The 14,733-nt window shown below is 36.7% G+C and overlaps 1 protein-coding gene across 1 annotated transcript in view; it reads right to left on the reverse strand.

Annotated features, from left to right (window-relative positions):
• AKT3 (AKT serine/threonine kinase 3) overlaps positions 1–14,733 on the reverse strand; it is a 2,413,182-nt gene that overhangs the window by 859,558 nt on the left and 1,538,891 nt on the right. The window lies entirely within an intron of this gene.

The raw sequence follows: 14,733 nt of genomic DNA on the forward strand, positions 1-14,733 counted from the left end.
TTTTAACCCTATACCCTTAAGAGGTAATTTTTTATGCTCAACTAGGTAACGAGTTAATTGATTTAAAATGTTGTGTATAAAAGAGTGCTTGTTGTATTTTAAATTATTCTGATGAAGTCTCCGGTTTGGGAGACGAAAGCGCTCAACAAATTGATATATGGAAGTGTTCTTTCCTATTTATATGTGATACAGTCGTATTGGATTGTCTTTTAACTTTGGGTTATTAAACTTCAAAACTTTTACTTTGGTCATATTGCCTGAATTTACAGCTGCTTATTTTGGATGTACTGCCTATAATTTGGACAGCCTTTTATTGTACCGGATTCTGCTTTTTTACTGTGAGTACTGTACAATGTTCCAAAAGAGTTGATTTGGGTAATCATGCAATGGTTTGAAATCCTAGAAACACTGATAGAATAATTGCAGGCTATGTGTAATTACCAACTGACACAAGTATGAACAGTGTTTGGACTCAAAGAGGGTTTTCCTAGTGTGGTTCTCACCCTCATAAGGAAATAAAATGTCAAGCTTAAAAATAAACCCCTAAAGAGAAACCCTAATATAAACAGGCAATATCATAAAAAAATCAGTGCATGCAAAAATAAATTTTAACTCTCAAAATGCCAACAACACTCTTGCTAAACTTAAAAAGGAAATCCAGATCTTGATGAAATCAAGCAAAGTAGAGGTAAAAATAGCAACCCAGGTGAAGGATAACTGCAAAGCCTTCTTTAACTATGCTAACAATTTCAGAAACAATGTGCAGCACTGCACAGAGCGAATACTAATGGTGATAACATACTCCGACCTAGAGGATAACGAGCATACAAATTTAGTTCAAACTTCATTCCCTCTCCCCTCTTATAGACTTATATTACATACCTGTATCTACAGTCTTTCACAAACCTCCCAAAAACAAATCCTTAAAGCTCTACTCAATGCCAAAAACACTACTTCTATGAGGCTTGATAACATAGCCTACCTACAATTCAGCCTGAAACATGACTTGTAAGATCCACCTACAGAGCTTGTTACATCAGCCTCAAAAAAGGCCTTGGGCTAGATGAATGGAGGACAGCAACAGTCATCCCCATGCATAAAGGTGTGTTGTTAAAATAAACTGAGTAATTATAGACCAATAAACGTGACCAGTATCATATGTAAGGCTACTGAATGGATCACTACAGAATTAAGAAATAGGTAATCTGTAAACTCTCAAACCAAGCCATACCTCATTTGGTTACCTGTTCAAGCACTTGTCAAAACTAAAGAGGCCACAACCCTTTCTTACTAAAAATGAAAAAAAAAATTCAAACACATAAATCACAAAAAAATATACAGATCAAAAAGGACTGTCCCTCTTCTCAATATAATACAGGCTAATAAGAGATGACCACAGCCTTGCATAAATAGCCTCAACTGACTCCATCCTGTCAGACCTACTTCACATTCTTAAGCTCTTTTGAAACATAAATAGAACATGCTGGAGGAATTAAATACTTAACTCCACATAAAGCACAGTACATATTGTACGCTGGTCAAATATAAATTGGATGAACTGATGGGAAAAGTATGGTTGTGTGAGTAAGGTTACAATAACAGATGATGTTTAAATGAACACTTCTGCAGCAGCCTAAGCTTTATGGGTTATATACTACACAGGAGCTGGCAGCTTCTGAAACTCCAAGGCACCTTCCACACACCCAAAAAATTAGACAGGTCAAGCTGAACTGACAAAGAAAGGTTTGGGTGTCAGACCATTCAGAGCCCTCATGCAAACTGAGAGCGGGAGGTCAAACCCTGCGAGGACATTGCTAGGAAAAGTAAAAACATATCCAGACCCTGGCATAAAAATACATCAAAATCAAAGGGGATGGATGGAGCATGACTGAAGCAGTGACTATTCAAACATCTAGTGGTATGGTAAGTTTACATACACAACTGCACTACGTTCAATATACTGATCACAGCTGCTGTAGCCTAAGCTATATGGGTAGATTACCACAGCTTAGAACTTCTGGAAAGTGAGAGGGGAAGGGTCAAGGTGCCTCTGGGGAATGGTTCCAGCAAAGTCTAACCTAGACTTGGAAAACAAATCTAGTTTGTAATGCTTTGTAAAAATATGTACACAGTACCAAGTTGCTGCTTCTAGAATATGTCTAGAGTCCATCTCTTTTCAAAAATCCATGGATGAACTCAAGGGTCTGGTAGAGTGTGCCTTGACCCTGCCTGGAATAAATTTGTTGTGGTTGGAGTAAGAAAAGATAATAGCCCAAGGTGACCATTTGGAAGTAGTCTACTTTGACAAGGTTGTCTCTTCTTCATATCTTCACAAGAAATGAAAAAAAAATTCAGATATTTGGAAAGATATAGTTCTGTCAAGATGGTACTACAGTTGCCTTTGGGCATCCAAGGTATGAAATATCCCAGGTATGAAGTATCCCTTCTCCCTCATTTTTGAGTTCAAGAAAGAACACGGGGAGATGGTTATGGCATAAGATAAACTCAGACACCACTTTAAAGAGAAAAGAAGAGTTAGTTTTCAAAGAAACCCTCTCTCTCTGAAAAAAATAGATAAGCTTGACCCTCCATCAGAGCCAGATCATGGTCAAATGAGGCCCTAGGCAGGGTAATGAATTGGTGGGCCCCTCACATCCCCCAGCACACACAGCAGCCCCCCCAACAGCCAATCCCCTGCAGCCATTTCAGTGTCTCATTACTTGGCTATTTCACTCCAGTTATCATAAACACTGTTCAAACCAGTCAGTGTGCATACTACTTTCTTCTTTACTTCTACACCAAAGAATAGTTGTATGAAATCTTACCATAACCACAGACGTCCTTCTCTTCTACATGTTACAGGATTCATAACATGAGGGAGGCTGCCACAGGGTGTCATGAACATCCGGCCAGTATAAAAAAGTCTAAAGCTACTGTTAGTATGTGTGACATTGCACATAGATCCTCATCCAACATTGGCCAAAAAGTGACATTGGGTATAAAGCAGACATTGGCACGTACCATCCTCAGAACTGAATGCCCCAGGAAGAACAGCAGACTGAGATAAACTAAGAGGGACAGAATACTGCAACATACAGAAGTGACGGGCATCTATGGTTATGGTAAGATTTTACACAACAATTCGATGCTCTTCTATTCATATGTTTAAGTATTCATAACACGAGGGACAATACCAAAGCTCATGCAGAAAAAAGAGTGGGAGGAGGGGCAGCAGCACTCTCTACAAGCCCCTGAAGAATAGCCCTGGCAAAACTAGCTCTAGATATACCATCCAACTTGGAATTCGCAACTTTGCTGATGAACAAACGACTGGAGATGGCATTCAGACTGGTGGCAGAAAAGTTTTGAGGATGGTATGAGACGACATCTGTTTCATACGCGACATCACTTTATGGCTGACATTGGATGGGGGGGACCTATGTGCGATATAGCACATACCTAACAGTAGCTTTAGACTTTTGTATACTGGCCAGACATTCAGGACAGCCTGTGGCAGACTCCCTCATGTTATGAGCACTGCAACATGAATAGAAGGACATTTACAGATAATTGGATTTAATTTAAAACTTCTATTTCAAATTATATAGCACAAACACTCGTAGACATTTGCTAAGTAAAACAATACAGTCACACAATGCAAACACACTTAACATTAACAGTAAGCTTTTCTGCCCTTGAAGCTCACATTCATTGAAATGGAATTCTAACCCACAATCAGAGAAAATACATCTGGCCAGTAGCAGACTAAGTTTACCTTTGGGCTGTTTTCAATTCATAGGTCTCTTGCACACAATTTTAGGACCATGCATACAAGAATGTGTTCTTTGATTCGCCTTCCTGATTATATTAAATTATATTCCTTGTATAATTTAGCATCACTTTTTAGAATGGGTTTTAAGTTTGTAGTTTTGAACATTTTTCTAGCAAGCAATGAAACAAACTATATAAACCAACAATGCAAAAACTGCCCATTTCAGAGCATTTCAACCATAAAAGGCCACTCAAACCTCTGTCACTACAATCCAACAATACTGTACAATCTCTGCAGAAGTAAAAGTTATCTCAATAATTCCACATTAAAGAGACCTGTAACAAAAAAAAAAAAAAAAAGATCAGTAACAAATGGAGAGATAGCTGCTAGCAAACAACTTTATATTTCAGTGTTTCATCTACAAATTCAGTGCTTGCTGCCCTTGAAGAATAAAATGCACATTACATTAAAAAATGTTGATAAGCTGATAATATTGCAGTACAGAATGGATGGCAAACCAACAACAGGTTCATGCGTACTAGGCATCTCATCCAAAGGAGTACATATTCAGGACTGCAACACCTCCCCCGCCCTTAAAGTGCAACACAGTATAAGCAATTCATCTACATGGTGCGGGAGTAGAATCCACAGCCTTCTGCATTAAAATCAAGTATGCTACCTGTTCTGCTGCTAACACTGTTTTCAAATTCTATAGCACAATCACTACCATTTGTTAACCAAAACAGTTGCACTTTGAAAGCAGACTTAGCATGAGCAGTGGTAAACATTTTTTTCTTGAAGCTCACTATTCCTTGGAAATGCACTAAAGCTCAATTCCTTGAGAACACACTGACGCTCACACAATTCCTTGAGAACACACTGACTCTCACACAATTCCTTGAAAACACACTGAAGCTCACACACTTCCTTGAAAACACACTGAAGCTCACACAATTCCTTGAAAACACACTGAAGCTCACACACAATTCCTTGAAAACGCACCGAAGCTCACACAATTCCTTGAAAACACACTGAAGCTCACACACAATTCCTTGAAAACGCACCGAAGCTCACACAATTCCTTGAAAACACACCGATGCTCACACAATTCCTTGAAAACATACCGAAGCTCACACAATTCCTTGAAAACACACCGAAGCTCACACCATTCCTTGAAAACACACCAAAGCTCACACCATTCCTTGAAAACACACCGAAGCTCACAATTCCTTGAAAATGCACTGAAACTCAATTCCATGAAAATGCATTGAGGTAGTTGGTGTAGAAGATTCAGGCTGTGTCTTGTAACAAAGGTACAGGGTATGAGCCTGTGTAAATTAACAAACCTGCCATTTCTAACAAGGGTAAATTAACTAACCTGACAGCCATTCCTAACTAGGGTATTTTACTCACACACACACACAAAACCACCTTCTTTGATCTGTAATGGGAAAAAACTTACTTTATGGATACAGTTGTCAATTTGCTCTGTGGGCAGGAATGTTGTGTATTTCAATTCCGCATGGGGACACAGAAAAGAAGCAGCAACAGCAGATATGCATGCACTGATGCACGCATGCAGGGATGTAAATCTGAGATGCAGATGGCATTCTTAAAGAATGCCCTTAAAATAGACTTTTTTTTAATTAAAAAGAAAATGATATGGCAGTCCTCCTGGTCTCTGGGTCCCCTTACAGCCAAAGGGTGCAGCTGCTGGTGCTGGATCCGGCTCTGGCCAACACAAAAATTAGTAACTCACATACTCTTCTCGCACAGGTCAAAACAATCAGTAAAACTGTTTTCCATGTGAAGAACCTCAAGTCAGCCAGATTAACTGGTTCAAATGGAGCAAGTGTTAGCCTCTCTAACAAAATTAAGTTTCCAAGAAGAATACAACTGTTTTCTTTGAGGTCTCTTTTGCAGCACCCCTTTGAAAAACAGTTTACATAAGTCTGCATTGAAAGAGGTGGAGTCATGGGCAGACACATACTGCAAATCAACTTTGACAGAGGAGTAAGACAGATCATAGGATACTAACTCAGACAAATATTGCAAAACCAGAAAAACATGCCCTAAATGGCTTATGATTATTTTGCTGGCACCAGCTACAAGATTTTTTTTCCTTTCAATCTTCTAGCAGCAGACTTTCTTTTTAAAGAAAATTGTTTAGTTTAACATATTTACAACATGTACACAGAAAGGAAGAAATTCAATTTCACATACTATTATACAATGATAGGAATACACTAAATCATCAAGGTAATCTTATACAATTAGCACATTAAGAATTTTGGTATTTCAATAGTAACATTTCAAGGTTATTCCAACCACTAAAAGTCTTAGCATGATTTACAGATTTTATTCTGATCACTTCTTTTTCAGTTTTATATAGTATTGCTGTTAAATTAAAAAAAAATTTGAATGTAGGAACTGAGTTTGATTTCCAATGTTTTATAATAACTTTCCTAGTGACTGCCAAGAGAGCCCAAAACATTCTTTGCTCTTTAGCTTTTGCAGATATAGGAAATAGAACATTCTCATTAGTACTACCGGTCTAGTTAAAGAATAATTACCAGACCATAACCCCTTAAAAAACACTCATCTTTTCCCAATATGCATTTCATTTTTCACAATCCATTAACACATGTATCCAATCAGCTTTTACATATTTACTCATTTCCAACAAACTTATGAAGTCATTTTACTAAACTTTGAGATTTTATAGGGAGTAACAAGCATTGTATGTATACATTTCTAAATAAAAACTTTCCAGTATAAAGTTGAAGTTTGACTAACTGATGCAAGCAACAAAGTTTTATTCTCATCATTTACTGAGTGACTCAATCCACTTATCGAAAAAAAGTTCCAGAATTCTGCATCAAAATTACCATTATTTGTAATTAATTTATATAGCTTAGACGAGCTTCCTTTGTATGCCAGTCTACCTTCGATAACAGCATTCATATAGTCATATAATGGAGGAATAGTATTCTGTTCCTCTTCACTCATATTATCCATATATTCATTTAATTTGTTACTAATGGATAACACTAGTTAGCAGATTAATCTAACTGGTATTCTTTCATTAAATATTGTGGTTACCTGGGCTTTTCTTTTTCAAAACAATCAGACCATAGTACTAATCTATTCCTTTTTAGTAAATTCATTTTAACATTGCTCTGAGTTTCCTTATGTGCAATGGGAAAGCACAAACATTTTCATTTTGATATTAATGCAGTTTTAAAAACATATTTCTTAATTGTTTGAAGAACTGATTTCATAGATATGACAAGTCTAAAGATTGAAATGAATTTCCTTCTAAGGTAATTTTTGTTACCCACATGAAAGGATTACTACATAGCTTTAATTTATCATCTTTAATAAATTTACAAGAATTTAATATAATCTGCTCCTGGATGGTTTTCCATTGACTAGTGAAAGTTGAGTCTATCCAGTATATAACTGAGTTAAAGCTTGCAGCAACAGAATAAGATTCTACATCTGGAAAGCTAATAACACCATACCTCTGTAATCTTACATGATTTCTATAAGCAAGTTAATGTTTTTTCCACTTTTTTAAAGTTTTTTGTTGGGTATTAAAGCTATTGAATGCAATATATACATATATAATTTCATATTGCCCTTATATCCTCAAAATTATAAAAAAAAATCAATTTTTTAACAAGTAACTTCAATTACTTTTTCAAAATTATTAATAGTCTTACTCACATCTTGACAGGTTTTTCCTAAATGTTTTAGTTATTTTTCTTCCCAATTATATTTATATTTCAGCTTATGTAGTAATTGATTTAATACTAACGTTAGCTTTATTATTCTTAAATTTCAGTGATATTTGATTGAAAATTTTCAATGTCCTCATCTATTTCAATTGATTAATTTCAATCGCCTATATTTAGTAAAATATAATCTGCAAAAAGCTGCATTTTAAATTGACAATCTGTGTTAATTGAGAATCCATCAATTTTTTATTGCTTCTTATACCATTAGCTAAGGGTTCGATAACTAATGCAAACAGTAAAGGTGGCAAGGGACACCCTTGAGTTGTGCTTTTATTTAAAATGAATCCTTGAGAAATGTAAGATCCAATTTTAACATATGCTTTGGAGTCTACACAGGTTTTTAGATATTCCAATAAAGTGATCTGGAAATGCAAATGCTTCTAAAGTTTTAAAGGAGTACCTCCAATCTACAAAATCAAAAGCTCTCTTAATATCCAAGCTAATTAGGGCCAATTTCTTGTTCATGTCTTTTGCTAAATCTATGACAGTTACTACCCTTTATATATTATCGTACATTAATCTACTGACTACAAATCCTGTTTAATCTTTATTAATCTAATTCCTCAGCACATCCAAAATGATCCCAATATTTTTTTCATTTAAAAAAAGCCTAAATGACTATTTCAATAGCAACTGCCCCTGTATTTCACTTGGCTAATTTATTTCCCCTATTTCTTCACAACTCTCTTCTCGTTCACCTCTCCTCGGCACCTTTAAGCAGCTAGTGCTTATATCCCATGTTTTGATCAGATTTTTGTTTATTTTTTGGATAGATTTTTTGATTATTTCCAGTTATCAATTGTCTGTATTATGTTTCACTACATGTTTCAAATTTTGTACTAATTTTGTTAATTTGCATTGTTATTAATACTTGTACCATAGTTACTTGTTTTCTTAACTAAATTGCACTGGAGCTTTTCTCCCCAGGCCTCTGCAGAAAACGGGCTACTTGCCCAGTCGGACACTACCCGGTTAACAAATGTAAAATAAAATAAATACTACATCTCAATCTTGTGACGAAAATGGAAGCAAATATTTTGTACACTACATTTAATAATGATATAGGTCTATATGAAGAGACTAACTTATTGTTCTTTCTTTCTTTAAGATGAGATTATAGAAAATTTCCATGAGGAAGAAACTATTTTGTCACTCTGAATTATCCTGGAAACAAGCAACAGACTTTCTTTAATTCATTAGTACCTTCTACATACCCTCAGAAAATAGGTGCTTAAAAGGTAGTAAGATCCTATTATCCAGGCAGGCAGGTGTAGCTGTTTGGGGTCTGGATTTACCCCTCTTCTTGGAGTAGAGAGAGCTAGTCTGTGAAAAAGCATGCAGTAACTGTCTATAATCAAATCCAAAAGAAGAGAGAACCACTGTTACCTGGGCCAGGAGGGAGTCTCCACAAGGATTTTTCAGGAGTCCTTCTAAATCTTTAGACTGCCCAGGATGCCAGTAGAAAATCATATAGAAAATATTCATGTCCAAGGAAAAGAAAAGGCATGTCTTCAAAGTCTTCTTTCTTGGAGTCTTGGAGCATAATATTGCAGTTGACTGTACAGACAGAAGGCAAAAAGGTCTGCCTAAGGAGCTCCCACAGATGGGTCAAATCTTGGAAGTCCTCTGGATTTACTTTACATTTGTGAGGGTCTGTCTTTGTGCTGTCCAGCTCGTCTGCCACATAATTTTGCTCTGATGGAATGTAGGATGATTGCAGAATGAAACTGTACTGTAAAGCTATAATCTCCTGCTAACATGGCTAGTCTGCATGGGAGTATGATCTGGTTCCAGAACAGGTCTGCTTATGTACCACATCATTGTGGTATTTTGTGTAACTGCATGAATAGGTCCCGGGGACCAAAGGGGAGTCAGAGTTGAAACCTTTGATAAGAACTTGCATCACTTTTTTGTGTTTACCTACTTTGGTCTAGCTTTCTTGTCCCAGAGACCTTACACTTTTGTCCCCCCTTGATACTGCTTCCCAAGCAAAGTCCAAGGTGTCTGTAGTGACTGATTGCTTGGAAGCAGGAGGGAAGAAGGGGAGACCTGGATTCATGGATATTTGATGTCTCCACCTAGTGATTTCTCTTTTTACAAATTCCAAGACTGGAATTTGAAAAGATAATGGATGCTGGTACTGGGACCAAAGAAACTTCAGATGCTAATATATCTGAGTCATGTGGAGTCTTGTAAAAGGTATCATGAAAATCATGGATGCCATGAGACCTACAATCTTAAGGTATTCCCTCGCCGTGACAGAAGCCCGAGTGGAAAAACCTCTGGAATAGATCTAAAAATGTTTTTTTTTTTTCCTTGTGGAAAAAACACTCTTTCTACTGACATGTCTAGCAGATATTCCACAAAGACAGTCAAAAGAAGATGTTTGAACATTTTCCTGGAATTCTAGCCTGTGTGAGATATCTCTTACTCAAGCAAACGATTCCTGACACTTTGAAAAATACTGCAAAAATATGCAAGTTGTCTAAATATGGAAATAAGTGGATACTCTGTAACCTATAATGGACTATGACAGGAGGTAGACACTTTGTGAAGACTCTTGGAGCAGTGGATAGCTCCTGAGGTAAAGCAGAGCACTAATAAATGTGATACAGAAACACAAAACATTTAGAAACACCTGAAATCTGCATAAAAAGAAATGTGATAATATGCATCTTTTAAATCTAAGATTACAAGAGAACTCATGAGGAAGAAGGCGTAACAGGCTGTGAAATGAAAGCACTTTGAACTCTGGCACTATCACAAACTGAATTAGGAAAGAACGATCCAGAACAGGTCTCAGGCATTTTTTTTCTTTGGCACAAAAACATTCTTGAACAAAATCCTTATCTTAACTAGGAAGGAGGAACTGCTTCTATTACCCCCCCCCCCCCGAGACATTTGTTGCAAGACAGGAGGGAAGAAAATGGTTTAATCAGGCAGATGGTTCCTTAGTCATTTTTCCTTATTTCAGTGTCCTTAGTTTGGGGTGCGGTGTCCAGATTTATTTTTGGAACATGTTTGTCATTGCTTTTTAAACTTCTGCTTACCAGCATTCTGCTGAGACCGTTACAGCACTGGAATAGCTTAAAAAAATCTTCACCGAATACAGAAATGTCAGCATGGTAATGCTGGAAATGTGTAAATGAATAAGAAAGCTGCAAAAAAAATACATTAAATGGCTAAATGGGCCTCAGCCAAGATCAATTCCTCTCTCTATCAAAAGCACAGCTATCAATATAAATGAACATTTAACCGACTGAAAATAATTCCTTTAAAAAGGCAGATGTAAACCTGTTATGAAGAGCAGCCCTCAGAAAGTACACTGTCAGCCTGTTATGGGGATAAACTTAGCATGTAATCCTGTTAGCTAAAGGTCAGAGTGGAAGGAAAGGTCACACACTGACAGACTGTCATTCAGCTGTATCACAATAGTCTGTTAAAAAATATAAAAAACTATAAAAGATATATTAATTTGTAATGTTCTTTCAGAAATATTTTTAAATGTGAAAAAAATATATATATTCAAAGTATGTATAAATCATGGACACCTGAAATACTGTGCATGTAAAGAAGAGAAATGTACGCTGTCTAAATGTGAGGACCAGAAACATGCCTTGCCTCTGCATGCTGCCCAAGATGCACAAAAAATCACTACAGACTTACTGATCTGATTACATTAAGCTCTATATCAGCTGTTGTATTACTGTTTTATTCTTTATGTCTATGCTACAAATGAATTCCCATTAATCCCTAGTTACTGTATAGTGCAGCTAGACAGAGATCAAATGTAATAACAATAACAATTTTTTCTCACCAAATATTGTACTAAAGCAATAGCTTATTTAAAAATAAAATGTTTCAGGAAGCATTTCTGAAGCTAGCTCTGTGAAACACAACCTTTAAAAGACGAGATCTAAATTCTATTTTTGCACTAGAGGCAGGACCTTCTCCTCTGAAACTGCATAAATGCTGAGACACTCAGTTGTAATTTTTGTCTGACGATCCCAAGCTAATAAAATATACTGATCCTGTGATGCTTTGCTTATTTACTATTTAACCACTTACCTTTTTTCCCTCATAGATTAAGTTCTGGTTCGTTTTCTGTCTTGCATCCCTGTAAGGCCAGGAAATGAAAACGGTGCCATTCATCAGTGGCCAGGGTAGCAAAGTGCAGACTATGATGGTGCAGTTTCAGAGGTGGAAGACTACAGATCCCTTACCGAGTCGATTAACTTGTAGGTGACTTCCACACTGCTAACAGGGTAAGATGTTTCCTATCTTTTGCTTACTTATGACAAACCGTGTACTAAGACTTCATTCTCCTTACCAATATTATTGTAAAAATGAATGCGGAAAACTGACCTATGGGGAATATATGAATTGTGGGAAAACTTAAGACTTACATGTATGTATGTATGTATGTATGTTAGCAAGAGTTTAGATGCTGGCAAGCAAAGCACCACAGCTGTTAGAACCAGAACGAAGACCTGAAAAATTGAGTAATAAAAATAATAGCATCAAAGATGCATTAAAGCAAGATACTAGGCTAGAGGAAATTATGTAGCTGGGCCTAAAATTGGGTATTTAAGACGCACTAAAGCATTTGAAAAATGTTTCAGGAAGAGTCTGAGAATTGTTTTAAATCTTCTACAGGTAAAGAAATGCTTTCAAAACTTAAAAGAAATCATTCCAAAAAGAAGAACCCTTTTTTTCCTAAATGCCAGTTTTCTGAGTTAAGTCAAGACAGAATCATTCAAACAAGGGGAGACAGAAGTAATAGCAGTTCAAAAAAACAAGACGTACAATTCTTATTAGATGTTATACATGAACCCGTGAGCCAAGAACAAGATAATGTTATAGAACACCTGCCAGAAAAATGCTCGCATCTACAAAACAGTGTAGGGGAATCAGACATACATGTAAAAGCAGCAGCAAAAGAAATAAAAGCTTTACAAAATGAAATTAAAAACAGGAAACAATATAAAGAAATATGCAACCAAACAGAACAGTTAGAAGAAAAGAAAGAGCAAAAAGAAGAAACAGTTAATCTGGAGAAAAGTGGAATTGATGAATCATGAAACATGAGCAGTAAAAACAGCTCTGCAGGAAGCCATTACACTAGGAACACAACAAGATCAAAAAGTTGAGGATGATGGGGAAAATGCTAGGAAAACTCTCATAGAGGGAATAAAAAGAACATGGCAAATGGCTTTTGTAAAGGGATATCAGTTAGCTGAACAAGACTGCAACAAACTTGTAGAAAGTTCTCTTAAAACCAGTTCTCAGTGTAAAGAATATAGCAGCCCTCCAACATCCAGCTATACTACTTCAGTGACTCCTACTGCGACAATATGGAAAGAAAGCACCAGTTACATAGGCACCAGATTATGGATTTACTTACAGGTACCTAGCTTCTCAAGAACTACAAACATTAACATACTTGGGAGGAAAATGGGACCTCTATGAAGAACCATGGACTGAACAGAGAGAAAAACTTCAAGGGCAGAGAATATTTGGATGGTCCAGAAAAGACCTATGTTCTCTGACTATTGCTATGATGCCAGTAGGGAAAAGGATTACCTGAAAGACTTAAGGAAGGTACAGCCAATTGGAATGAAATTCAAGAATTTTTACAAGATATGTCACCTAATCATAAGCCAAAAGCAGAAGAAAAACAGTGTGTGTTACTGAGGGGGAGGTAAATCCAAAACAAAACAAAAAAAAAAAATTTAAAGGAAAATCCAATAACCGCAACAAGAAAGGACATATGGCTAAAAACTGTTGGGCACAAGGTGGAGGCCTAGCTGTACAAGGACCTAATTAACAGAAGAGGGGAAAAAGAAACAAAAAAACAGTGAAGAGGACAAAAAGAAAAAAAAAACAAGAAAAAGAAAGGGAAACTTATTACCAAGTACAAAAATTAGAAGTTATTCAAGTTAGTTTTGATATTTGTTAGAACACAAAATATGTATGAATACCAACCAGATTATATAGAGACTGAGCAACAGCACGTGAAGCTCTGAAAGAAATTTTATAGCAAACGAGACAAGGATATATGCAGGATTAAAACTAAAATCTAAAAAAAAAAAAGTCAACAAATAAAGACTTCTTTCTGTTACTTTTTTGGGAGTGACAGAATCAGCAGGTCAAATGTGTATTAGTGGAGACAAAAAGCAACAGCTCTTGGATTCTCAAGAGAATAGATACCAGATTATGCAGGTACATCAATCGGTCGACTTGCTCAAGGTAACGAGAAGGGGGGGTGATCATTAGTCTTCTCTAAAATCAAAGAGTTGCTTCTGAAAGAGAAAAGGAGTTCATCATGCAGTTTGATCACAATCAAAAATTGTGATGGTTATTGTGCTATAAAAAAGGGATCCTGGTATCAAGTTCTAGGTTTTTATTCCACAGCCGTGAGTAGAGTTGAAAAAAGTGTGAAGAAATGTGAGACAGCAGAGTAGTCCACTGAACTAACATTTAAATACATGCCAAAAGGAGATCCATAAGGCATGACTTGGTAGTATTACTGCAAGTTTTGCAAACTAGACAGTTGGACCTATATACTGTTTCTAGAAATGCTGTGATGGTGGTAAGGAGGTATATGCTTGGCTGCACAACCAAAACTTGTTTGATGCATTAAAAAAATGAGATTATGAATACTCCCCCTTGATTCTCACTGTATGTTTGGTACAGCAGCCAAGCAGATCCTTAAAGACTGGGATGACAGAGGTAAAATTGATAGTGGGGGTATCAAAAATGGCCATATTCCCAAGTTTCCCTAAAATAAGCAGGATAATTTTCTGTGGCCCAACAAACAGAACTTTCCAGCTGAACAAAAGCCAAGCCACCCAAACGAAATGTCAGGTTGAGAACTCCATCAAATTTAACAAGAGGGCCTCCTCTTTCCCATGACTATGGCAGGGAGCAGTGTGTGTCTTTAAATCCCCCTCTGGGTGTTCAGTGTCACAAGTTAGCTCTCAACATTGTGGCCTGGCCATCAGTGGTTCCAAACAAAAGGGTAGTCAACATAGGTAGCAGCTGAAGGAACATCTTTCTCCAGTTCAAGTGGGGTTCTCCCTAACCCACTGGACCAGACTTTGTTAATTCCCTCCTATACTCTAGCAAACGCTGAACTTGGGAGTCATACCCGATCCCTCC

This window comes from Protopterus annectens, chromosome 1.part2 (assembly GCF_019279795.1).
Source record: "Protopterus annectens isolate FY-2018-M chromosome 1.part2, PAN1.0, whole genome shotgun sequence".
Classification (NCBI taxonomy): domain Eukaryota; kingdom Metazoa; phylum Chordata; order Ceratodontiformes; family Protopteridae; genus Protopterus; species Protopterus annectens.